We start from the raw sequence: 26,364 nt of genomic DNA, 5'->3' as shown, positions 1-26,364 counted from the left end.
CGCGCTGACTGGCCACGGCCACCAGTCTCCAGGCCGCAGACGCCCCTCTCCGCCCCCCGCCCCCGCCCCCCAGAAAATAATAAACAATCGAGTAAAATTCTAAAGATGGGAGGAAGGGAGAGACCGAGCCAGAAGCAAGTTCTTCCCTTGCCGACGGTGGGTGGGTTAAAAGACCGGACGCGGGAGGACTGCGGGGGAGGGGGGAGAGCAGACCTGGGGCGACAGTTCCCGCTGCGGTGAGGAGGCGTCGGGGGAGGAAAGTTGCTGGAGCGCTCCCACTGTGCACGCCTGCAAATGAGGGGGGCGCTAGGGCCTGGGAGCGGCCGGGAGCGGGGCGGGGCGCGGCCCTCGGCGGGGGAGGAGACCGAGCAGCCCCGGGGCCGCGCGGGCGGAGTCGGCGACACGTGCGGGAGGGGGGTGGGCGCGCGCCGCTCTGCCTCGCCCGGGGCGCGCGGCACCGACACGGTGCGCGCTTGTTTACCAGCGCACGTGGGTGTTATTTTTAAATGGACTGTTGTGCTGGCTGCGCGGCGGACGGGCTGCGCGGCGGACTGGCAGCGCGTGGGGCCGCCGGGCTGGGGCACGCGGTCGGGCCAGCTCTGCGGCCTCTCCTGGCCCTGCTCGCCGCTTGCCGGGCCGCGTGGCCCTCTCCACTGCGCGCTTCCAAGCCTAGCCCGTAGTCCTGGCCAAGGAGCCTGTTGACGAGTTTCGCGCGCAGTCCCAGCCGCTACGGAGACGGAGTGTTCCCGCCGCGGAACGCTACCGCCTTGGCGCCCGGCTCTGCTCCTGCGTTCACATTCCGGGAACAAAGCCGCCTGCCTCCCTTGGCCCTGGACGCCACGCCAGACCCAGCGGTTCTGGAGCAGGTCACACACGCGCACATCCTCACTGGCACGCACACGCCGGCCCCGAGGTGGACTCTCGGCACCCTGCGTGGTTTGGCTCTCGTTCCCTTGCGCCGACCGACCCAGTTCATATGTGACGGTCTCGTGAGCATACGATTCTCTGCCCACGTACAGATGCGCTATTGCCACCTGAGGTTGTCTTTGGAAGGGAAAGTCTCGAGAAGGCGGCCCTGATGGCGCGCGGCTCCCTTCCGTGGGCCTGTTGCGCTGCAAAGCCTGGAGTTGGCATTTGGTTTATGGTGTGGTAGTATGGACAGCAGTGTGAGACCTTAACTTTCAGCCTCTGGTACCCATGCTCTGGAGGATGGGTGGGCTCAATATATTTCCTGGGGTCTGATAACTTAGTTTTGCAGGAAGAACCAGGAGGCTAGATCAGGGATTTGCACCCTGATAACAGCACAAGTTCCAAAGAACTTTCCGTTGCTTGTTTTAAATACTTATTAACACACTGTAAAGAAATCTACCCTTTTTCTTCCATAAAGCTAAGCAAGCCTTTGTCATTAGCATGCAGATCTGCAGAAGTAGGAAAAATGTGTTTACACTGGCTGGGCTCTCGGCCATTAGATTTTCACTATAAACATGTTGAGTGTCCATTTACAGATTGCATATCCCAAGGGCATTCAAAAATGGGAGAGTTAAGGATTCTGTAGATTAATTGAGCATATTTATATATTAATTGAGCATCCTCCCAGTGAGGGATGAGGGCAGTGACATGATAGAGCCATTTTCCTTGAAGAGTTTTTACCTTTTTAGTTGGGAGGATAAGACATTAAAATGTTAAATACTAAGAGTTTAAAAGCAGTACAAGGCAAATACAAGAGGTCACACATTTAGTGTTGGATAAGCGTCGAATGAGTTGAGGATCAAAACTTCAGATGGCAATGCCTGTAAACATTCAGCTTTGTAAATGTGCATTTATTCAAAGAATCTGTTCTTGAAATTTGTCCCAATGGGCAAACCTTTGAGAACTATTTTCTCATGGATTGTTCTTTTAGACTGAAATTGTTTTGACCTTTGCCTTCCTTTATAGGACTCCTTGGGTTGTCTCCATTCTTCTCACCACCCTTTTTTCTTTTTTCCTCAAAAGTTTATAGTATAGGAAAGCAGAGGAAGTATGGTTGTTAATTGAAAAAATAAAAGCAAACACCAGCATTACCTTTGAGGTAGAATTTTTGGTTAAAACATTCCCAATTTCTTCTATGCTATAGCAAGGAATCGAACTACTCAGGTTAGATACATCCTGGGTGAGTTCTGTATCCTGGTACTTTCTCAATGTATTTGGCCTTTGGAGCATTTACTCTCTGATTCTGGGCCAAGATAATGCTGCTGACCAGTCACGGATGATGCAGGAGCAGATGACAGGAGCAGCCATGGCCATGCCTGCGGACACCAACAAGGCTTTCAAGACAGAGTGAGGGAAAGCAGATTTGGCTCAATGGATAGAGCATACACCTACCACATGGGAGGCCCAAGGTTCAAACCTTGACCCACGTGGTAAAGCTGGCCCATGAGCAGTGCTGATGTGCGCAAGGAGTGCCCTGCCATACAGGGGTATCCCCCACATAGGGGAGCCCCAGGCACAAGGAGTGCACCCTGTAAGGAGAGCTACCCCCCCCACCCCCGCGAAAAAAGTGCAGCCTGCCCAGGAGTGGTGCCATACACATGGAGGGCTGATGCAGCAAGATGATGCAACAAAAAGAGACACAGATTTCTGGTACCGCTGACAAGAATACAAGCGGACACAGAAGAACACACAACTGCTCAGAGACAGAGAGCAGACACAGAGAGCAGACAACTGGGGGGGGGGGGGGAGAGGAAGAGAAATAAATAAATAGATCTTAAAAAAAAAAACACAGAGTAGGAAGCTTTGGAACTGATGGACCATCAGTGGGCACTAGATGACGTCTAAGAGGAGCTCATAGCCAAGAACCTCCACTTTGAAGGCATGTTCAAAAAGGAATTACCTCCATTTTTTGAAGACCAAGCAGGGATTGATTAGCTCTATCAGGAAATCAGAGTAGCATTTAACCTAATAATTTTAGTTTGGTCTGGAGCCTCTCAGAGCAAAAAGGAGGATGGATGAGCTGGCAGGCGTGCAGCAAGGATCGTTCTTGTCTGAGCTGGGTTCCCCTTTCATGTTTGAAGCTAGAGGAAATGATGAGTGTGTACTGGGTGACTATAGGGAAAGAGCTATTTAAAAAACATTTTAAAGTTTCCTTCCAATGACCCTAGTAATGAAAGGGAAAGGGGGAAAATTCAAGGTAGTGATATTATATGCAAACTTAGCAAAAATTCAATCTTTGGAAGAAGGATTGTCAAGTCTAATTATTTTGTGCAGTCAGCCTGAATTCTAAGCACAGTAAACTCCTGTTTTCTTGGGAACCAAACACCCTGCATTTTTACCTTTCAATTTTTGTGTGTGTTACTATTTTTATAACTTTCTTCACAGAAGTAATACATTTTCATTACGGAACATTTAGAAACTGTGAGGGAGCAAAATGAGTCTCCCTTTATTGTTCATTTTGAGTTGGCAGAATGACATAGAAGGCAGGAAGGCAAAACTTTATTCAAATAAACTCTTTTCAGAGTCAATGTCCAGGGCCAGGACAGACTTAGCAAACCTTCTATGTATCTTAACACTGTTCAGTGAAAATCAGTGACCCTGAGACCCTGCCAGTGCCTTCGGAATCATCAACAACAGGTTAAATAATGTTAGCTCTTGATCTGGAGTTCAGAATATATCAAATCCATTGAAAAATCAATGGTTCTTTATATGGCGTCTCAGTTGAACTAAAGACCTCATTTCCCAGTTATTCTGGATAAGAGTGTTTGTACATCATTGTAAGATGGGAGAGGACACTTGCTGGTGGACATGTAGATGAGGGTTGTCCAGGAATAATTCTGGGTGGATTAAATGGCCCAGAGAAGTGGCAAGATGCCATTTCTGTACCAAGAGGTGAATGTAATTTGCATGTTGAGTGCTGTAATCAAGAACAAACAACTCTTCACTCTACAAATTAAACCATCTTGTGTTCTCTTCTTTATCTGTGGAAGAAAAAAAAGAAGTTCCCAATTTCTTGACTAATTTTATTCCTTCTTTATTTCAACATATGATTCAAGATGGTAGTTTCCCATTTCATTTCCATATTCAGTCATTTGCAGAACAAAAATTAAAATTTTTTACCCGAATAAGCAGGGTAAATTCACTGTCTCAAACACCTAGATTGAAACACCTGGGTAGAAACACCTCTACCTCTGAAGGGGCCACCACTCAGCACCTTGCCCAGTTCTCCTTGCTGCTAGGGCAGCTGGAGCCTCCTTCTGACTCTAGAGCCCAAAACCTAGGGACTGAACAAACTGTCTCTTGGCATGTTTCATTTTTTCCTCTTGAGCTGACGTCTATATTCACCTCAACAACAAAAACAGGAAACAAAAATATAGTACAAGCATCCTAACATATGCAAGCCTGCTTGAAGGAAGGAGGATTCCCAGTATTCAGGTCTATACACCCTCCCATTCTGTGTCTGACACCCTTATTAGTTTCTTCAGCTGTCTTCCCACTCAGCAAACTACTCACATGGAGAACTTATTTAGCGAACACTGTGTACCAGAGAGCTTTCACTTTTGACTTGTCCATTAGGGCATCATTCCAGACAGGTTTCATCACCACCGTTTCTGAGTATCTGAAGCTCCTGTCCTCTTTTCCCCTCTGCTCCTCCAAGAGTGACATACCTTAGCAAAGCTTCCCCCCAAGTCATACCATGACTGTCCTATGGTTCATTTGTAGGGCAAATGTGTATGTTTTGAGGTGAGAAAAAAAAAAAGTAGCCAATTCAAAAAAGGTGAAGATTTACCTGAGATAGAATTGAACAGACAAGAGAAAGTGAGAATTCTGTTTTGGTGTTATGAGGTAATTGTGGTAGCCAACCTTTATTTGTCCAGTACCTTTATTTGCAGTGATTAATTTAAGCCTCATAATGACCTGTTGAGATGAACATTGTAACCTTGGGATGTTATTTAACCATAGGGCCTCAGTTCCTCATCCATAAAATGAGAAAATACCTTCTGGGATTGTTGAAAACATTGAGCTAAATGAGATTATGAATCTAAAGTATTTAAGATTAGAATACTGGAGATGGGGGGGCACTTTAAAAAATAGTGATGGCTAGGCTTCATCTAGAATCAACTTAATTAGAATCTCTCAGGCTGGTGCCTGGCATTGTTTATTTGGTTTTTGTTTTGTTTTGGGGTTTTTTTTTAGGAGGTGTGGGAGATTGAACCCAGGACCTTGTACATGGGAAGTAGGCACTTAACTACTGAGTTACATCTGCTTCCCTGTTTGTTTTTTAAACTAGGAAAGTTGTAAGTTTACAGAAAAATCATGTTGAAAGTACAATTCCAACATACTCCCACCCCTGCCCGATATACAGTTTTCCTTATTATTAATACTTTGTAGTAGTGTGGTACTTTTGTTAAAATTAATTAAACAATGTTATTATAATTATACCATTAACTATAGTCCATAGTTTACATTTGGGTTCACTGTTTGTGATGTACAGTTTTATGGTTTCTTTAAATATTTTTATTCTTTTACCATGTATACAATCTAACATTCTCCCTTTTAATCATATTGAGATACATATTTTAGTGCTGTTAATTGCATTCACAATGTTGTGCTACCATCACCACCATTTATTACCAAGACTTTTCCATCACCCCAAGCAAAAATTCTGTACCAATTAAGCATCAACTCCCCATTCCCTACCCCTTCCCTGGCGTGGTTATTTTTTTAAAACATTTTCCAGATTAATCTAATGCAGAGGAGGTTGAGAATACTGAGCTAGAAGTTTGCACACTTCTCCCTCCAGTATTGGCCTTCAGTTATAATTAAGTGGCTTCTGCTTCAGAATGATTAACAGACCCACCAACTGCACACAAGGGGACAGCTTCCATACACTTAACCACCTCAGTTAATCTCCAGAACAACCTACCTCTTGTTTTACAGGGACTTGCGCTAGGTCACCCAGGCTCAGGATTTTAACTGAGGTCTTGAATCTGTGGCTCGTGCTCCTTCCACCAACCTGCACTGCCTCTCCAACCATGTTTCTTTAGGTTGGCCATTTGACCTGGAGAAAAGGGACTGGAACAAGACAAACAAACATAACCCAAGCATTTCCCCAACCAGTCCAAAGCCAGTAAGTGGGCATCTGGCCTACTCTACAAAGTTGGGTTTTTGGCTCCCACAAGGGTTTTAAAGTTTTTGAATCTGTTATCGTCATTTAAAAAGGAGGATATTTCACCTAAAAGCCAGATTTCTAGATCTTCTTGAAAAATTAGAAGACCAGGTAACATTGGCACCATTTTCCCATGGCAACAGTTAACTGGCATGTGCTCGCCAGTTTATCTCTTCCTCATCAGGCTATCTCCTGGCTGACGTCTGGGCATTTGACTTAGCCACCCTACCTTGTATCTTCAGTCTCTGCAGTGGCATGCTGGCGCTGGCTCATTCTGGCTCTTGAGAGACAATGGTGACATCTCTTCCCAACTGCGTTCAGCAAAGAAAATTGGTAGCTTGAAATAGACCATTATGCGAATATTTACACCACAGAAAATAGCCAGTGCTAACAATCCAACCTTCTTTTTTTCCCCAGTAGAGCCAGTTTGCCAGTACACCATTGTTACTACTATGCTCAGCCACTGTCTCGAGTTCTGAGACAGAAGAATTGTTCTGAATAAACAGTGAAGGGAATAGAAGTGAAGGGAAAAGAATCTGTTCCTGAACACTGCTTTACCAATTGATTATATCTTATATAACCTTGTGTTTAAAGTACTTCAATTTAATATGGTGGAGGAAATATCCAGAACAATACTCTTGATTTTTGAAAACTAACGCTAGATAAGGACTTTTTTCATTTTTAAAAATGAATCATTGAGAGAAGTAGATGTGGCTCAAGTGATAAGGCCTCTGCCTACTATGTGGGAGGACCTGGGTTGGATCCCTGGGGCTTCCAGGTGTAAAAGAAGAGAAAGCGTGCCTGTGCAGCAAGACAGAGTCCGTGTGGTGAGCTGAGTGCCCACGTGAAAGCCCACGCAGTGAGCCAAGTGCCCATGTGAGTGCCCGCACAACAAGCTGAATGCCCACACAGTGAGCCAAGTGCCCACATGGCAAGCCATGCCCACACAGTGAGCCAGTGCCCATGCAGTGTGCCTGTGCAAGTGAGTCACACAGCAAGATGATGATGCAACAAAAGGGAGATGGAGGAGAGAGTCCAGGTGAAGCACAGCAGAGACCAGGAACTGAGGTGGCACAATTAACAGGGAACCTCTCTCCACATCAGAGGTCCTCAGGATGGAATCCCGGTGAATCCTAGAGAAGAAAGACAAGAAGAGAAGACAAAAAGAGAAATAGATATAGAAGCTCACACAGCAAATGGACACAGACAGCCAAAAACAGCAGGGAGGGGGAGGGGAGGGGGAGAAAAAAATTATTTAAAAAAAATCATTGAGTTGGCAAAAAAATCAAGGAAACTATAGAGACCAAAAACAATTATTAAAATGAGACCCCTGACATGATGATGGAGGAGATAGTTGTTATGGGGGGAGGAGTGGGGTGAGGTGGGTGGGGGGTATATGGGGACCTCATTTTTTTTACTGTAATATTAAATAAATAAAGACAAAAAAATTGAGACCCCTGGGAAGCGGATTTGGCTCAACAGATAGAGCATCTGCCTACCACTTGGGAGGTCCAGGGCTCAAACCCAGGACCTCCCAACCCATGTGATGAGGTGGCCCATGCGTAGTGCTGATGTGCACAAGGAGTGCCATGCCACACAGAGGTTCCCCCTACATAGGGGGGGAGTGGCACCACACACATGGAGAGCTGATGCAGCATGATGGCACAACAGAAAGAGACAGATTCCTGGTGCTGCTGAGAAGAATACAAGCGGACACAGAAGAACACAGTGAATGGACACAGAGAGCAGACAACTGGGGGGGCAGGGAAGGGGAGAGAAATAAATAAAAATCTTTAAATAAAAATAATAATTTTTTAAAAATGAGACCCCTGAGAAGTCTAGAAAAGCAGGCAAAGGACTGTTTGAATTTCCATTTTGACAAATACACAAGATCTGAGAGATAGAAGACAAAGCCTGGGGCCTATCCAAGAGCAGGTACTCTAAACAACTGGCAGAAGCAAACACAAATCCTTTCTGGAGGAATATATTGAGCCTAGGTCCCAAAGAATTTCCACAGATCAAGTTTCAAGGACAGACACACGATCAGAAAACACAAACAAGCAAACCTTCCTAAATAACAGCAGACAGGAACAAAGGACAGCAAAGTCCGACATGCAACTAGGTATTGGAATAAACAAGTAGAGTAGAAAATAAGTGTACTTAACATATTTCAAGAAATAAGAGAGGTTTAAAAATATAAGCAAGGGATAGGAGTCTGCACAAAACATCTGAGTATAGTTTTGAAATTCAGGTACTTGTTCGATTTTAATTTTTTCTCCCCAACTAGGTTTTAGGTCCTTGAAGACAATGGCCATGCTGAACACCTTGTAGGTTTCTGTTTGCCTGATGAAGAAAGTACTCAACTCTTCTTTTGAAAACTGGCATTAAGATTGAGATCTTAGGACTCCATTTTTAAAATCGTGTAGTGAGAACCAACAAATCATGTGTAAGGGGAGCAAAGAAATGAAGGTAGAATTAATGGTAATGCTGCTAGCCAACTGGCCTGCAGCAAAGGGTTTGGGGCCTTGTAAGTGGTTCATCTACCCCATTTCTCATCCTGGGAGAACTTGTGAAATGGGACTCTTGTCTGTCTACTTGTTAGAAAATTTTAAATGCCTAGTAATGGGAATCTTAATCACAAATTACTTTAAAATATTGATGTGGTACTTAAAAGAAATCAAAGCCATATGGAACCAGTCATTACTCTTCACAATGTATTGCATCTCCCTGGTACAATGTGGTCTGTCCACTAATGTATAAAGTTTTCTGAAATAGTCTTACACTAAAGCCCCCACCGGGTATAGAGGGCTTGGGCAATATCGAATCAGATTATTGGCCTTCCCACATCTTCCATGGAAATGCGGCAAACCTGTGAAACAGAAAGACTGCAGAGGAAAGATGAAAACTTAGGCAAATTTGCAAGCCTGATGTAAACATCAGCTTAAACCTCTCAGCTAGCAAGGAAGGAGGCATAGGAGAGCTATGCACAGGTCACAGCAAACCGAGGCGTAAGAGTACCAAGTAAAGTGACAGCAGTTGTTAGGAGGATGGTGTCTTGGAGTTTGAATGTGATTATTTAGCGATGGTTCAAACAAAAGAAAATTTTTCTTTTGTTGGAGAAACTCTCTCAGTTTGGGTCCTGGAAGAGCCCTTCCTGACTGCCTGTCCGGTTAGGAGTCCTGGGGGGTGGGTGGAGGGACAGGTTTTATTTTATTTTATTTTATTTTTTAAAGATTTATTTATTTATTTAATTTCCCCCCCTCCCCTGGTTGTCTGTTCTTGGTGTTTATTTGCTGTGTCTTGTTTCTTTGTCTGCTTCTGTTGTCGTCAGCGGCAGGGGAAGTGTGGGCGGCGCCATTCCTGGGCAGGCTGCTCTTTCTTTTCACGCTGGGCGGCTTTCCTCACGGGAGCACTCCTTGCGCGTGGGGCTCCCCCACGCGGGGGACACCCTTGCGTGGCACGGCACTCCTTGCGCGCATCAGCGCTGCGCATGGCCAGCTCCACACGGGTCAAGGAGGCCCGGGATTTGAACCGCGGACCTCCCATATGGTAGACGGACGCCCTAACCACTGGGCCAAAGTCCGTTTCCCGAGGGACAGGTTTTATGAGCCCTTCTCTGTGTACTCTAAGACTTGGCAGTCAAGGCACGTGGCCTGAGACCACACACAGGGCCATCAGGGTTTTTACTAGAGAAGCAATTCTGCTAGGTGGTGGAGCCACTGTCGTCAGAAAGCAGTTCTTCTACATGCGTAGGAAAGGCTCACATTCACTGCTTTCCCACCATCTGAAAGAGTTTGCCTTCCTTCATTATGACATGCCCATGCCCTTTTAGGGGCTACTTGTGCTGCTTCCTGGAAACACAGCTGATGCCCCCCAAATGGGTGACACAGTCACTGAACCATGTGAGAAGGAAGTGTCCAGGTCTCCAAACATGAGCTATTTTATGAGAGCATAACATCTGAACCTCACACTATTCACAAGCAAAGTCTTTTTTGCCATTTCACTCCTCAAATGTGTAATACGAAGGCTTTTTTCACACTTAAACTTTTAAAAATATAAATCTGTTTTTTGGAAACGTGATGAAGCCAAGTGAATAATCCCCCCAAAATGAACACCATCCCTGGACTTGTCCTGTTTAGGGAACTACCCAAACTCGGTCACTTTTGGTCAGGTGTTCCTACTCTCTATGGAGAGTGAGTGATCCCACAGAGATCCCCAGGGAGTTTATGGGGATTTTGACAACCAGTATGAAGATAAGGTTTGAGGGCCCTTTAAATATTACTTGTGCAATGAAAATAACGTTGAAGGAGTCAGTCGTCATGACAACCCTGAGGACAAGGGTCATGACCTACCTGGAGTGTAGAAACAGAAGAGGCCAAGGGCAGAGGGTTCAGTAGCTATGGGAAAGATCAGCGGCTTCAGAAACCACAGTCAGCAGTCCTCCCAGGCCTGATAACGCTCTGGGCTAAGTGGTAAAATCAAGCTTCTTTGCCTGCTAAATGGAGTTTTAGGCCTGAGCTGGGGAAATTGTAGGCAGGAGAATTCCATGACGCCAAGTTTGAAAGAGGCTACAATTCAAAGCCACTTTTTCCTATAAATTCAGTATTATTAGTAAATTGTTCTTTTCACACTAAATGACCCTCAAGGGAACAAATAAAATTGCATTCCTTTCTCAAAATAAACAAATTTATTTATGTATCTTTTAAGTTAGACCCACTCTGCTTTTTTATAGTTGTACATTGATACTGAAATTAGGCCAGGTCAAAAAGTCATGTGTCACTGTTGCTTAATTACTGGATTCAAGAAATTCTTAGAAGACGAGAATGTTAGATAGCTTGGAAAGTTCCTTCTAGTAAGTCCTTAATGCAGTCCTACCTAAGGCTCCTTCATTCTCTCAGATACAAAACTTTGAATCTTGCTATTTCTCCAATATGAAACAAAGGCACTTAAAATATTGTAAAAGACACACATATTTCACCTGTCCTACATCTATGAGGGGGCATCTCCTCTCTCCTTCTTCCACAAATACTTTCTCTTTTCCACTTTTTATTGAGAAATATAACCCACATGCAGAAAATCACAATATGGATTTATCTAACTGTGCAATTTAATGAATATGATGAGAACACCCATGAAACTACCACCCAGGTCAAGAAACAGAATATTACCAGCACCCTAGAAATCCCTGAGGACCTCTTCCATCCCATCAAAATCCTCCTCTCCCTGCAATAATCACTCTCCTAACATCTGTGGTAATCATTTCTTTACACCTTTCCAATTAATACTATAATTTAGTTTTGCATGTTTTAGACCTTCAGACGTATCATCCTGCAAATGCCCTTCTGCGGCTCGCTTCTTTTACTTCATACTATGCTTGTGGGTGTCCCCTCCCCCTCTTGTTGCTATGTGTTGCTGTATTTCATTTCATTTTCATTGCCATATAGTATTCCATTGTATGACTTGACCACACTTTATCCATTCTAATGTTGATGGCTAATTGGATTGTTTCCAATTTCGAGCAATTAAAAACATTGTTGTTATGAACATTCCTGGACATGTGTGCATGAGTTTACCATATACTTAATAGAGGAATTGATGAATAGGTGCAGTCATCTTCTGCTTCCCTGGATAAGGTCAACTGTTCTCCAAAGTGGCTGTATGCGTTATGCTCACTCCAGCACTGTGAGGGTTCTCCTTGTCCACATACCACTAGTACTCAGAATCAGATCACAACAGCCCTGTAAAAGAGAGAATGTTCTCCCTATTTCATAAGTGAAGAAATTGAAGCCTGACCACAGGCCAGAGGTATCCCAGATGAGGCCCCAACAGAGCAGAGACTTGAACCCAGGCCTGGCTGGCTACAAAGACCACCCTCTGCACTGCTGCTCAGTCTCTTTCCCGCTCTCTGCCCCTCTCATCTTCAGCTGGAAGACCAAGGGCTGGACTGGAGGCTATTGCGCCCCCCCACCACCCCCAGCCCCATTCCAACCCTGCCCCCCGGAGGCCTAGGTCCAGGTCCTGGGTCTCACTTCACACACACCCTGCTTCAGCCAATGGTGTTCACCACCTGGAAGGAATATCACAGAAGGGCCACGTGGCAACCCCCAGCAGAACCAATTACTCTCGTTGTAAAGGATTTCTTTGAAACGCTTCTTTAGTTTATTCTCTTTTATTTAATGCCTAGAAGCCTACTCCTTTCTCTTCAGCCTCCACCTAAGGGGGCTTCTCTAAGCAGCTTGGCCTTGTCTTCTGGGCGTATGTCTTTACAGTAGGATCTTCTCAACCTCTGAGCTGCTTCAGGGCAAAGACTGTATATTAATCCTTTCTTTTTAAATTTTACTTAATAGACTTTATTTTTTAGAACAGTTTTATGTTTGCAGAAAAACTGAGCAGAAATTAGAGAGTTCCCTCACCCCTCTCCCCACCCCACAACAGTTTCTAGTACTAACTCTTGCTTTTAGTGTGGCACGTTACAACTGATGAACCACTATTGATACGCTGTCATTAACTGAAGTCCATAGTTTACATTACAGTTCCCTCTGCTACACAGTTCTATGGGTTTTGACAAATGCATAATGTCATGTGTCCATCATTACAGTATCATACAGAATAGTTTCACTGCCTTTAAAATTGCCCAGGGTCCACCTAAGCATCCCTCCCTCCCCTGGAACTCCTGGCAACTGCAGTCTTTTCACTGCCTCTACAGTTGTGCCTTTTCTTTGGCCTCATATAGTATGCAGCCTTGGCTCCTTTCACTTAGCAGTGTGCATTAAGGTTCCTCCCGGACTTACCATGGCTTGACAGCTCTTTTCCTTTCATCACCAAGTAATGCTCCATTGTATGGAGGTACCACGGTGTCTATCTACTCACCTACTGAAGGAATCTAGATTGCTTCCAATTTTGGCAATTTTGAAAAAGTTGCTGTAAATATTTCTGTGGACATAAGATTTCAACTCATTTGGGTACGTACCGAGAGGCATGATAGGCAGTCCATGTGTTGCATGCTCAGACCAGCAAGCAATGTGGGAGAAAGAGCACAGGGACAATGAGACAGGGCTGCTGTGCTCTGTTCTGTACCTGGCTCACGCAGGCCATGTAACCTGCCCCAGGCTCAATTTCCCTTACTATAAAAACAAAAACTGTGCTAGAGAATCTGAGAGGCACTTTCCTGCACTAACATCTGTGACTGTGTTTATCAATTTGTCCAACAAGCATTTATTAAATATCTTCTGTGTACATCCTTTCGCAGACAAAACTTCTGGCACATATTACATAGTGCGCAGGTAAAATGCCGTAGAGCTATGTTGTTTTCTCTTGTTCACATGTTCGTGAGTGTTCATTATTTCTTCCCAGTTTACCTATTTCTAACCATTCGATTTAGTTCTTGTTTAGCAAGGACCATCTTTGCTATTCCCCCCTGAGACTGGAAGTTCAATGAAGCCAGGAATTGTGTCTTATTTGCCTTTGTGTCTGTACCACATAGCAGGCACTCAATAAATGTAGGAGGTAATGAGGAAGGACTGATTCTTGGAATCTTCCCACATCTGTAATATCAGTGAGCCCAGAGACAGTTGATATTTGAATCACAATCCCTGCCCACAAGAGGGTACCTTTGGTGGTAGGTGCTGACCCTTACTCAATCAGCAAATCATCAGAACTATTGAAAATTGAATTTTTTTAAAATTTATTTTTATTTATTCCTCTCTCCTTCCCACACCCTCCCGCCCCACCCCAGTTGTCTGTGCTCTGTGTCCATTCACTGTGTGTTCTTCTGTGTCCACCTTTATTCTTGTCAGCAGCACCAGGAATCTGTGTCTCTTTTTGTTGCGTCACTTGCTGCGTCAGGATCTCCGTGCGTGCAGCACCATTCCTGGGCAGGCTGCACTTTCTTTCACGCTGGGCGGCTCTCCTTATGGGGAGCACTCCTTGCACATGGGGCTCCCCTATGTGGGGGACACCCCTGCGTGGCACAGCACTCCTTGCACACATCAGCACTGTGCATGGGCCAGCTGCACACGGGTCAAGGAGGCCCAGGGTTTGAACCGGGGACCTCCCATGTGGTAGGTGGATGCTGTAACTGTTGAACCAATTCCACTTCCCTAAATTATTTTTACTGAAGCCTTTTTCAGGTGCCTACTATAATTGTGGACATGATGATGCAAAATAATGCCGAGTGAAAAGGAGGAGAAAAAAAATTATAATAAAGTTACCAAACTCATTTAACTTCTAACCACAGAAAGCCTACTGCTCGCTAAGATCTTTATTTCTGCTGAATTGGCATTGCTGTAAAGGCAACCTGTTACTTTGTTTCTCTAGAGGGTTTTAGAAGTATTCTTTAGGAGGAAGATCTCATTTTCTTTACCTGAGTCCAGCTCTGACCTCTGCTAAACTTCCTGGTGACCTGTGGTTTATTCTAAATATGCCCCAATTACATTTCCTTCCCATAGCTGCCACCATATCCCTCACTCAAGGGTAAAATACAATTTCTTGGTGTGGGTGTGCTCACCTGTGTTCTCCCGTGCTTAGCCAGGGCATGATCCTTGGCAATCCCTTGTACTCTAGACTAAGAAAAGTGTTTGGACTTTCAAGCCTCTTTCTGGGGGAGAAGGTGTGGGAAACACTACCCACCACTCTCCAACTAAATGAAGTCTGGCCACTGGAGATCTTGGAAGATCAGGCTGCTGATTGGTTTCCTCACTTTCCTCTGAGGTATCCAGAGCAAGAAGACTAATCCCTAGGTAGAGAGGTGAAATCTTTTTTTCAAAGTGCTGCAACTCCCCTAAAACAGAGCCAGACTAACCACTTCAGCTGAGTTTCTGACTATGAGGTCTGCCCTTCTCAAGTTGGCTGGGTATTGGACAGCTTCTGAAGGAAGGGCCCAGGTGCTGAACTGCTAGACAGCTATAGACTTCTTGTGAGCAAGGGCTCTGGGGTCCCGGGGTGGCATCTGACCACAGGAGACTTGTCACCCTGTTTTGGCTGGGGAGGTCAGAAAAGAAAATGACCCTCAGTTCTATACCCGGCAATGCCAATATCAGATTGGTGTTGAGGTCCCAAGGTAAAAGAATGGATGAGAGACAGACACTCATCATCTTATTTTTGCCCCTTCTGTCTCCCTTGGGGGTGCTCATCACAACAGGCTGCAGAGCCGATTATGGCAACCACCTGCCCCCCTCTCCCCTTCTCAGTAGTCCCCAGTTTTTCAGCAATGCTTCTGGAAGGGACCCTGTGTGTGGAGGGTGGAGTTTTATGTTAAGTGCCAAGTAACTGCCTGCCTTGTTTCCAAGCTCTCAGTCAGTCAGTATTGGGCTAATGAGAAGGCTGTGAAGTTAAACTCTATATAGGCCAGTTTCTAAAAATCAGACTTCTTAAGTGTAGGGATATATCCCAGCAATTTTCCCTACTGGGTTTACTGGAGCTGTTACAATGGCTCTGACAATATCCTCCAATCATTGCCTGAGACTGTATCTCACACATCCACATGTTACTATTTTTGAAAAGTATTTAGATGCTGTTATGATACTTACTGATAAATTCTTACTGTTGAATTATTATCATTATGAATTTTCTCAATCAATGAATAATAAAGTAAAATCACCATCATGTGAGGGGCCTTGTGACTTTTCAACATTAAAAGGGGACCTTGTATAATGAAAGTTTGGGCAGAAAATATCAATGGATATTCTGCTTACCAATTATCCTCATTCCTAGATCCCAGGTTTCCTCTTCTTTGGAGATGAGACAAAGAAAAGGTGCCAACACTTTCTCATTAGCAAGAGAACTCTGCCTTAGTAGATGATTGGCTGGATGTCTTTGCACTTTTGCCTTGGTTGACCTCTAACTGCTGTAGGAATGATACAGTTTGGGAAAATCTGTCCCTTTTTGAAAAGAGATGAGCTACCTAATAAAGCCCTTAAATTTTTTCTGGGTTTTATAACCACTACCTCCTTCATTCTAATCTTGCATAACTTTTAAAAACTGAATCATTTCTAAAAAGTGAATCATCTTAGGGATGAGACCCAAGGTTGGAGCTTTTTTCTCCAGAAAGGATAATTTTTTCAGAACAACCTGGGGAGGTAAAACTGGGGCTTGCCAGTGGATGCCTCAGTTGGCATTTGTGCCATTGTTTTGCCTGCATGAACCCTGCAATCATCCGGGTGTGTTGGTTTACTTTGTGTCCTGAGTCAAATGCTTTCCTAATATTCCTACAACCACTTGCCACTGCCATCCTTGCTGGAAGTGACTAGTGTGATGCTGTTTTGACACCAGCCTCTCTGTAGAGGGTTGCTGTGGGCTCCCCACTCTAACTATCCCCTGGATCCATGCAAAATGGTCAATGTCAAGGCACTCTTGTGTTCCTCTAGCTACACAAGAGGGCCGCACAGCAGTGAGTCTTCAGCAGTACAGCAAAATGGCCAATGTCAGGGTACCCCTATGCACCTTCAGCTGCACAGCTGGGCTGTGCATTTGACTGCAGCCTTCTTCGTGTTTCCAGAGCATGTCTCCTCCATCTCCACCGAGGACTCCTTTGTACCAAAGTTATTTTGTATCAACGACATGTCCTCAATTTAATTCTCTTTCTCAAGTTCCTTGAACTTGAACCACCAGACTTTCTCCAGGTGCCCATTCCACAAAACACTCCTGCTGAAAAAGGGTTTAGTTTTAGGCCAGGTTTTCTGGTTTGTCTGACAGCTAGTGTTAGGCTCCTCTGTGGCTGCCCCTGGGGAGAACCAGATCTATTGAAACACCTTCCTGCCAAGTCTGAACACTGCCTCCATCTCTAAGGCTTTCATCCTAGTACTTCTAGAGCTTAACAAAGGGTCCACGGGCTTGAACTGAAATTCAAAAAAACATTATTTTTGTGGGAACGTGTTGTTACAGGTGCGATATATTTATTAAATAATACACAGTATAGTGTGGACTTAGTAAGGAGTCCGTGGTTTTCACCTGACTGGCAAAGGAGTCCATGGAACAAAAAAGGTTAAGAACCCCTGCTCTAGAAGCTTCTAGAGTTCAATTTGGTTTCACCTCCCAGGTGCCATTTGTAAGAAATTTGAAGGGGCAGAATGGGAACAGAGAGAACTTCGGTGATGTCTCAAGAAGAATCTCACAGCTTAAGAAGCCAAGAAATAACAATGTTCATGAATAAGATGAGGCTACTCACTAGAAAGAAAAAGAAGACAAAACTGGCTGAGCAGCTGGCCCGAGATTGGTGCCCTCCTGCCACTCTTCTGGTGCAAGGAGGAAGCTCTGGAACACACAGACTCCAAGTATCCCTGGTAGGGACACTCCAACACCCTCAGAAGAGAGTGAAATTCAACACAAAGGACCAGGAAGAGACAAAGGACTTTCCAGGAAGAGGAAAGTTTCCAATTTCCACAGGGATTATATAGAAGTAAATATTAAAAAAAAAAAAAAAAAAGATACTTAAATCCGAATTAATGTTTTTCTTGGCATCAGCAGCCAAGCCTGTGAGACAACTTAGCAGCCAAAGAGTGAGGCCCCTAGGGTCAGACCTGATCAGGAACAAGGCTGCGATCTTAAACCACAGCACCTACCTCCAAAACGGTCATTCCTGGAATTCTGTCGACAAGTTTTTCTGGTGGATGTTTGTAACTCAGTTGGTGTCACGGCCTCACTTGAGGCAGCCTTAACGAGAGAAAAACGTCAGAGCTGGAGGGATGCTTAGAGCTCTCAGCAAGGCCCACAGGCACCACGCAAGGTGCGGCCGCAGGCTCACACGGCGCACGGGGCGAATGCTTCCGAGAAAACCTGCTTTCGCGTGCGGCGCTCGGGTCACCCTGCTCCTCTCTTTCCTGCTCCGTCTCAGTGCGGCAGGTCACAACCCAAACCCCTATTTTGCAGATGGAGAAAGAGGCGGAGCAAGAGGGGAAGAACCAGAAACACAGTACCCCCGTCCCCTGGTTACGTTCACGATCAAACTCTAGAGCATCGAGTTGCTCTTGCCAGCGCCCCTTTATTCTCTTTTACAGTGAACTCAAGGGAAAAGGGAAAAGTGTTTCTCTACGCTCTAACGTACCCGGAAGGACAAAAGCGGGCCAGGTCGGCTCCCGCCGGGCTTTCCTAATCTCCTCCTGCCATCTTGTGGCCTTGAGCCGCGGGTACATGCAGTTTCCAATCCGCCTCCTTCCGGCGTTCCCGAGACTCCCCCCTTGAGCTTTTGCACCTGCAGCTTTCAAGGGCTGTTCTTCCTTAAGTTACTCCCCCTCTCGGTTCACCTACAGATAATCGCCGACGGGAGGCAGAGACCGAGCAGTTCAGTTCCGTCCGCGTTTTACGGAGACGGGGCTAAGGGTTGGCACGTGCCTGCCCAGCGGATGCTCAGGAAGGTCCACCGCCGCTGCCCTAGAGAAATTCCTCAAGGCTGACTTTAAAATGTGCGTTATTCTACGGCTGCCAGGTTTTCGAATACAACCCCATGCCCTTCCTGAAAACCACCGCGCTGCTGCACACCCATCCCTCCCCTTCTCTGTCTATGGGGAGGGTCCAAAGATTTTTTTGCTTTTATTTATCCACATTGTCAAACGAAAAGACCTAAAAACGACAAGGTTAAGAACCCTCTATCACTTTTGTTTCAAATGCCATTTTTTAATTAAACTTTTCACATGTTTTGAGATAATTATAGATTTACGTGCAGTTATAAGAATACAGAGATTCCATGTATACTTTCTATGAACACTGACACAGTCAAGATGCAAAACAATTTCATTAATACAAGGATCTCTCCTGTTGCCCTTTTATAACTGCACCCAATTCCTTTCCACTACATCTGCATCCTCATTATCCCTATGGCAGCCCCTAATCTGTCCTCTATTTCTATAATTTTATCACTTCAAGAATGTTGTATAAATGGAATCATATAGTCTGTCGCTTTGGGGGATTGGCTTTTTCCACTTAGCATAATTTTCTGGAGATTCAGTTAAATTGTTGTGTGTATCAATAGTCTGTTCCTTTTTATTTCTGAATAGTATTACATGGTGTGGATTTAATCTCAGTTTAGCCATTCACGCATTAAAGGACATTTGGGTTGTTTTCAATTTTTTTACTATTATGAACAAAGCTGCTATGAACATCATGTTCGGCTTTTTATGTGAACACAAATTTTCACTTCTCTGGGATAAATACCCAGGAATGCAATTGCTGGGTCATATGGGAGTTGCATGTTTAGTTTTTTAAGAAGTTGCCACTCTCTTTTCTAGAGTGACTATACCATTTTGCATTCCTACCAGCAGTGTGTGATTGATCCAGTTTCTTTGCTTCCTTGCCAGATTTGGTGTTGTCGCTATTTATTTATGTATTTATTTACATTTCATTTTAGCCATACTGATAGTTGTGTAGTGATATCTCATTGGGACCTTTTCCTAATGGCTACCAATATTGAACATCTTTCTATGGGGTTATTTTACATCTGTATATCCTCTTTTGGTGAAATGTCTACTCATGTCTTTTGCCAATTTTCTAATTAGGTTGTTTTTTGTTTTACTGTTTAATTTTGAGAATTCTTTATATATTCTATATACAGGTTGTCACGTGGGGTTTTGCAAATGTTTTCTTTCAGTCTGCAGCTTTTCTTTTCATCCTCTCAATAGTCTTTGACGGAGCCAAAGTTTTAAATTTTGGTGATGTCCAATTTATCCATTTTTCCTTTAGGGATTGAGTTTTTGGTGTCAAGTCTAAGAACTCTGTGCCTAACCCTAGACTCTGAAGATATTCTCCAGTTTTTTTCCTAAAAGTTTTGTCTGTGTCCATTTTGATCTATCTATTTTTGGTCTGTGGCTGTTCAGTTGCTACAGCACATTTGTTGGAAAACCTATTTTTCCTACATTGAATTCTTTTGCAACTTTGTTAAAAAATCAGTTGGACTTATTTATGTGGATTTACTTCTGGGTCCTCTATTCTTTCTCATTAGTCTCTATACCCATTAGTCTCTCTACCTGTAACACACAATCTCGATTACTTCTGATTCCTCTCATTTTATTCTTCTTTTTCAAAATCGTCTTAGCTTTTCTAGTTCCTTTGTCTTTCCATAAAAGTTTTGGAATAATCTCATCTATATCTACAAAATTCTTGCTGGAATTTTTATAGGAATTGCATTAAACGTGTATCAATTTTCAGAGAGTTGACATGCCTCTCATGATGCGTCCTCTAATTCCTGAACACAGTATGTCTCTCCATTTATGTAAATCTTTTATTTCTTTCATCAGTGTTTTGTTATAGATTACTTGGAATGTTATACTTAGAAAAGCATATCCTTTGCAAATAGGGACAATTTCATTTTTTCTTCCTTTCTGATCTTTGTGCCTGTAATTTCCTTTTCTTTCCTTACTTCACTGGCTAGAGCTCTAGTACTGTGTTGAATAAGAGTCATAAGAGTGGCCATTTTGAATTTTATAATGTGGCAACTCTAGAAATCAGATTCTCTCCCCTCTTTGGTTAGTGGTTTTGTTTAGTTAGTGACTTCCTGAACTAATTCTGTCAAATCTGTGTTCTTTGCCCTACAGGCCACTAAAGTCTCTGCTTGGACTCCAGCACCTACAATCTGATTTATTGGACTTACCACACTTAGCTAAGATGGAGTTGAAGAAGGACAACCACCACACCATGGAGCCTAGAGTGATTACAACTGAAAGTGGGAGGATTGCATCCAGCATCCATATGGAATCTGAGCCTCCTCTTGACATAGAGGTGCAATGGACACAACCAATCCAATGTCCACATAGAAAAGGTGGCATTGGATTGGGAAAAGTGGACATGGTGGCTGATGGGTATGGGGAAAGGCAGGAAGAGATGAGAGGTGGAGGCATCTTTGGGACATGGAGCTGCCCTGGATGGTGCTTCAGGGGCAATCACTGGACATTGTAAATCCTCACAGGGCCCACTAGATGGAATGGGGGAGAGTATGGGCCATGATGTGGACCATTGACCATGAGGTGCAGAGGTGCCCAAAGATGTACTTATCAAATGCAATGGATGTGTCATGATGATGGGAATGAGTGTTGCTGGGGGGGGGGGAGGTGGGGGGGGTGTTGGGGTTGAATGGGACCTCATATATATATTTTTTTAATGTAATATTATTACAAAGTCAATTAAAAAAAAAAGTGAAACAGGAAAAAATAAATAAATAAAGTCTCTGCTTGGTTAGTTTAATGGCCAGCTAAGGATTAGAAAGATATTTCCTTAGATGTCTGGAACAAATAAGTCTCCCAGTTTTGCTGAGGAGCTTTGTGGGCTTTTTCAAGCAGGCTTTTCACATTGAAGCCAGGCAGTTTACCACTCTGCCTTAGCCTTCACTTCCTGTTTACACAGAACTACAAGTATAACTAAAGCCTAATATCTATTGCCTCAGAAAGCTGTGATGTTCAACAGTTACCTCTGATAACTTTAGACCAATGTTCCCAGAGAAAAAGCTGTTTGCCCTGGGTGAGTACTGAGTCAAGTCAAATAAAACAGCCTTGTGAGTGGGGTCTTCCAGAGAATCACTAGATAGGTAAATAATGACAGTTCTCTGGGAATGGGGCTTTGAAGGTGCTCCAACCCATTCTGCCCCCTCCAGTGGCCCACAGGCTGCTGGTTTCAATGTGGAGCTGTTGGTTTCAAAGGCTACAGTGGAGCTGAGAAGAGGGAATTGGAAGGGCAAGTGAAAACACCATAAAAGTCACTGTTCTCACTGAGTTTCAGCAGTTTTTCTTGAATATATGTTTCCTGGATTGCTGCAAGGCTTTGATTAATTTCCAGAGGTCTGCAAAAATTGATTCAACAATTTTTTGCCAATGTTCTTGTTTATGTGGAGAGAATTTTTGGAGCCCTTACTCTGCCATTTTCACTGATGTCACCCTCAGTTTTTTCTTAACATCTTCTATTTCTTCACTGAGACTTTCCTTTTTATTTTCTTTTCTTCATTTGTTTCTAACATGCTTGTAATTTCTTGTTGAAGCATTTTTATAATGGTAGCTTTAAAATCCTTGTCAGATAATTCTAACATATCAGTCATCTAGGGTTGGCATCTATTGATCTTTTTCTTTCAATTTGAGATCTTCCTAATTGTTGGTATGACATGTCATTTTGATTGAAACCTGTACATTTTTCATATCATGTTGTTAAAATCTGGGTCTTAATTAAACCTTCTCTTTTAGTTGGCTTCCTCTGGCACCCATCCATCAGCTAACAGAGGGGGCATACCACCTTGTTACTGCCAGGTGAAGGTAGCAGTCCAGGTTCCTTGCTTGGCCTCTGTTGACACCTAATTTGAGGACAGGGGAACTCCTCGTTACTTCTGGGGAGTGGTGCAAGTTCTAGCTCCCCATATGGCTTCCACTGACACCATGGAAAAGGGACATGGTCTTATTAGCTCTTGGTGGTGGTAAAACTCTGTTTCTCATAAATGCCACAAGGAGATGAATGTTCTAGCTCCTTCTCTGATGCTACCCTGGTGGGTGGGTGGGATACCTTGCTACAACCTGATGAGTAAAAGTCTATCTCCCCACTGGCCTTTACTGATGTGGGTATGGGTGGGGGTGTTAGGCTAGAATAAAGCAGTTATTGTCTAAATGTTTTCTGTCTGGCTAGGCTGCTCGTTTCCTAGTTCTTTAGCTGGAGCTAGAAAGAGAAGTCTTTTATTGATGCTTTTTAAAATCCATAGCCATTGGTCTTTCTAGGTACTGGCTTCTCCAGTTCCAAATCTGGATCATATGAGGCAAAAAGAAAACCTGGGAACTTATTGCTGTGTCATTCCTTGAGGCCTGAGGTCTCCAATCAGTCTTCCTTCTTTTTTCTACCTTTCAGAGTCTACTTATGCTTGTTTTATATGTAATATTGAGAGTATTTAGTTGTACTTAGCAGAGTTTAGGGAGAGGCATGTATTTTAGTTTCCCAAAGGGCTGCCAATGCAAAGTTCCAGAAATGGATTTGTTTTTATAAAGTAGATTTATTTGGGGTAAAAGCTTACAGTTCTGAGGCCATGAAATGTCCAAATCAAGGCACCATCAGAGGTGCTTTCTTATCAAAATCAGCTACTACTGATCCTGTTGTCCAGCCACGTGGCAAATCAAGATGGCCACCGACCTCTGCCAAGGTCTGCCCTGGGCTTCTCTGTTTTCCTGCAGTCCTCTCTCTGACATGGCCAAATCAAAAATCGCAGAGCTCTCTTTTCCTATGTGTGTCTCCATTTATATCAGACCCAGCAAGAGGGCAGAGACTCAACCTGAGTCATGTCTCACTGATGCACTCCCATTGAAAGGGTCTCATACCCACATGAATGGATTAGTTCAGAAACATAATCTTTCTCTTTTGGGGAGTCATAAAAGAATTTCAAACTGCCACAGCATGTCTAATCTATCTTCCAGGAGTTGAATATCCTCAGCTCTCATTTTATAACAATTGGAAAGACTTTCACATTCAATATATTCTAACTCAAAGTACATAACATAAAATGATTGGCATGACTGGTGAAATTGCCTGTAAAGCTGTATGAATCTAGTATTCCAGATACTATCCATGGTACATAGATCTGTTTTTCAAATCTAGGGAAGTCTTTTGAAGAATCAGAAGTGATAGGAAATGGTGAGGCCAGCCCAGAGACGGTGCTACTCTTCCCCAACCCAGCCTGCCATGGCCTGAATTTCCACTGCCAAAACCTCACTCCTTTGATTTCATTCTTTGTCCCCCATAGCATTAAAAAGATTCAGTCCACTGGACAGGCCAAATAAGATACTCATCAGCCCACAAGTTTTTCTAAGAGGGTTCCACCCAGCTTTTTAGTGAGGAACAGGCCCTAGGCAGATCTAGAGGCAAGGAGGATCATTTCTTAAACACCTGCCCCTGCTGACGGGTTTAAGCTGGTCAGTTTGGAGGTTAACCAGGCCTGAAAGGCCCCATCCCATTAGGAAAAACAGAGATGAGCAAGGCCAGTATACAGTGCAAAGCTAGGTTTCAGGGTAGAGTGCTAGTCTACTAGAGGGTCAAATGACTTTTATCATGAGTACTGAGAAGTTTCAAAGAGAAACAGACACCATACATGGAGCACACTGACCTTAAGGCAGACTAAGCAGCACCCCCAGGCTAAGAGGAGGTGATCCAGCTCTTTGGATCCCCAACAGCCTTTTGATTCAAGGTTGTAGATACTAATAGCAGTCATGTATTAACTACTTACCCTGAGTCAAACATCATGCTAAAGTCCTTTCCAAAGAGGACCTCATTTAATCTTTTTTTTAAAAGATTTATTTTTTATTTTTTTATTTATTTCTCTTCCCTTACCCTGCCCCAGTTGTCTGTTCTCTGTGTCCATTCACTGTGTGTTCTTCTGTGACCACTTCTATCCTTATCAGCGGCACCGGGAATCTGTGTTTCTTTTTGTTGAGTTATCTTGCTGTGTCAGCTCTCCGTGTGTGCGGCACTGTTCTTGGGCAGGCTGCACTTTCTTTCACGCTGGGCAGCTCTCCTTATGGGGCGCACTCCTTGCGCGTGGGGCTCCCCTACACGGGGGACACCCCTGCGTGGCAGGGCACTCCTTGCGGGCATCAGCACTGCACATGGGCCAGCTCCACACGGGTCAAGGAGGCCCGGAGTTTGAACCACAGACCTCCCATGTGGTAGGTGGACACCCTAACCACTGGGCCAAGTCCACTTCCCTCGTTTAACCTTATGAGGTAGATATTACAATTCCTAACTCACAGAGGTAGGAATGAAAGTATAGAGGGGATACTTAACTTGCTCAAAGTGGCCCTAACTCAAGGCTGGGTCTGCTTGTCTCCTGTGGTTTTAAATACTTGGTTCCTTGTCCTCTCACTGCACCCCTCAACCTCCTCCCCCTACCTGAGGTGGGATGGGTGAGTCTCAGTCCATGGAAACACTCACCCTTGAAGGGAGAATCCTTTGGACCCATCATTCATTTACATTTTAGTATGAAATTGGTAAAAAGATGCTGATTTTTCTGAGGGCATAGAAGAGTTACCAAAAAGAGAAGACATCAAGTGCCAGCTTTTAGTAAATTGAACTTTTGAATTAGGTGGATGAAATGTCCTGAGAGATGGGGCCAGCTTTGTGTGTAAGTACAGAGCTCACTATATTTCAGTTCAGACAGTATGAAAAAGTCTTTCTAATCTAATCAACAAGACAGCTCTCTCCTTACTGTCATTCTATAACATTTCAGCCATGCCTATGATGCCTCTGGTCCACAGTTTGGCCACATTTACTATTTTCTGTTCTAATTGAGACTTTCTATGTTTTGAGTAACATAGAATATCAACAAAATAAAAGGGATTTCTTGATAAGCCCAGGACTCAGTCACGGTTTGAGCCAAAGGTTCAAGTGGCCTTCAGGGCTCTGGGTCCATTTCTTGGTCATTCTCTCTACTTTGCTCCCCGCTTTTGTTGGAATCATTCTGAGGCTGCAAAACTCACTGTCAGTGGCAGGCCAGGCCTCATACCTGCATGCTACACAGTCCAGAGAAAGACAGGAAGTGCCTGCGAATAAGGAAGCTTCTTGGCCAGAAGCCTTCAGTAAATATTTCCCCTTGTCTATGCGAGGCCCAGACTGGACCCTGTGCTCATCCCTGAGCAAATCACATTGTTCAGGGGCTGAGATCCTCTGACTGGCAGAAGCCAAATACGGGTCACTCCTGGTTGGGGTGGGATCAGAATCATACAGCCCAAGTGGGGAGGGGAGCATTCTCCAAAGATAACTGGACCCTGAATTTTGATGAAAGAAAAATAGATGCTGGAGAGGGAACCAATAAAAGTGGACCAATTAGTAATCTTCACATGTTTTTCATCATACATTCTAGTCAATGAACACATGATGCATATTTATATATAAATTATAGATCTATGTACTCCTGTTGCAATATACATGTATATTATAATACACATGAAATATATTTAAAAGGCTGAAATAAAGGTTGACTCTTATGTTATTTTAATTATTATCAGGGTTCAAAAGCTTTTTGCTCTCAAGAATGGGATTGGAAATGTTTTATTCTCTTTGAGAAATGGTAGTTTAATACTTTATGATTCAAAGGTCTGGTTTGAAGTTTAACTTTGTTCCATATTGGGTTTTAATGGCTGTCATATCAGAGAAGTCTTACACTAAGCTATTCCTATGTGGATTCAAATTGGGAAAACTGCATTAATGGCTGCATTTACTAGTTCATAATACTAGTTTGTCAGTTTCATCCACAACTGACAAACTAAACACACACACACAAAAAG

At 43.8% G+C, this 26,364-nt stretch overlaps 1 protein-coding gene and 2 long non-coding RNA genes across 3 annotated transcripts in view; 1 reads left to right on the top strand and 2 right to left on the bottom strand.

Annotated features, from left to right (window-relative positions):
* FOXO3 (forkhead box O3) overlaps window positions 1-265 on the bottom strand; it is a 118,655-nt gene extending 118,390 nt beyond the window's left edge. Inside the window, exon 1 of the mRNA XM_058307231.2 lies at window positions 214-265. The gene's annotated coding sequence lies outside the window, so the exon portion shown is untranslated. The remainder of the gene's footprint in view (window positions 1-213) is intronic.
* LOC131280423 (uncharacterized) lies at window positions 86-26,052 on the top strand. The gene is made up of 2 exons (XR_009188009.1): window positions 86-156; window positions 20,662-26,052. It is a non-coding gene; the product is annotated as an uncharacterized lncRNA (long non-coding RNA).
* Window positions 3,453-6,450, bottom strand: LOC131280421 (uncharacterized). The gene is made up of 3 exons (XR_009188007.2): window positions 6,369-6,450; window positions 5,897-6,045; window positions 3,453-3,950 (listed from the first exon to the last, which is right to left on the bottom strand). It is a non-coding gene; the product is annotated as an uncharacterized lncRNA (long non-coding RNA).
* Window positions 26,053-26,364: the final 312 nt, after the last annotated feature.

Source organism: Dasypus novemcinctus, chromosome 11 (genome assembly GCF_030445035.2).
Source record: "Dasypus novemcinctus isolate mDasNov1 chromosome 11, mDasNov1.1.hap2, whole genome shotgun sequence".
NCBI lineage: Eukaryota > Metazoa > Chordata > Mammalia > Cingulata > Dasypodidae > Dasypus > Dasypus novemcinctus.
The sequence above is the reverse complement of the archived record's forward strand: the minus strand, read 5'-3'. Positions and strand labels throughout refer to the sequence as shown.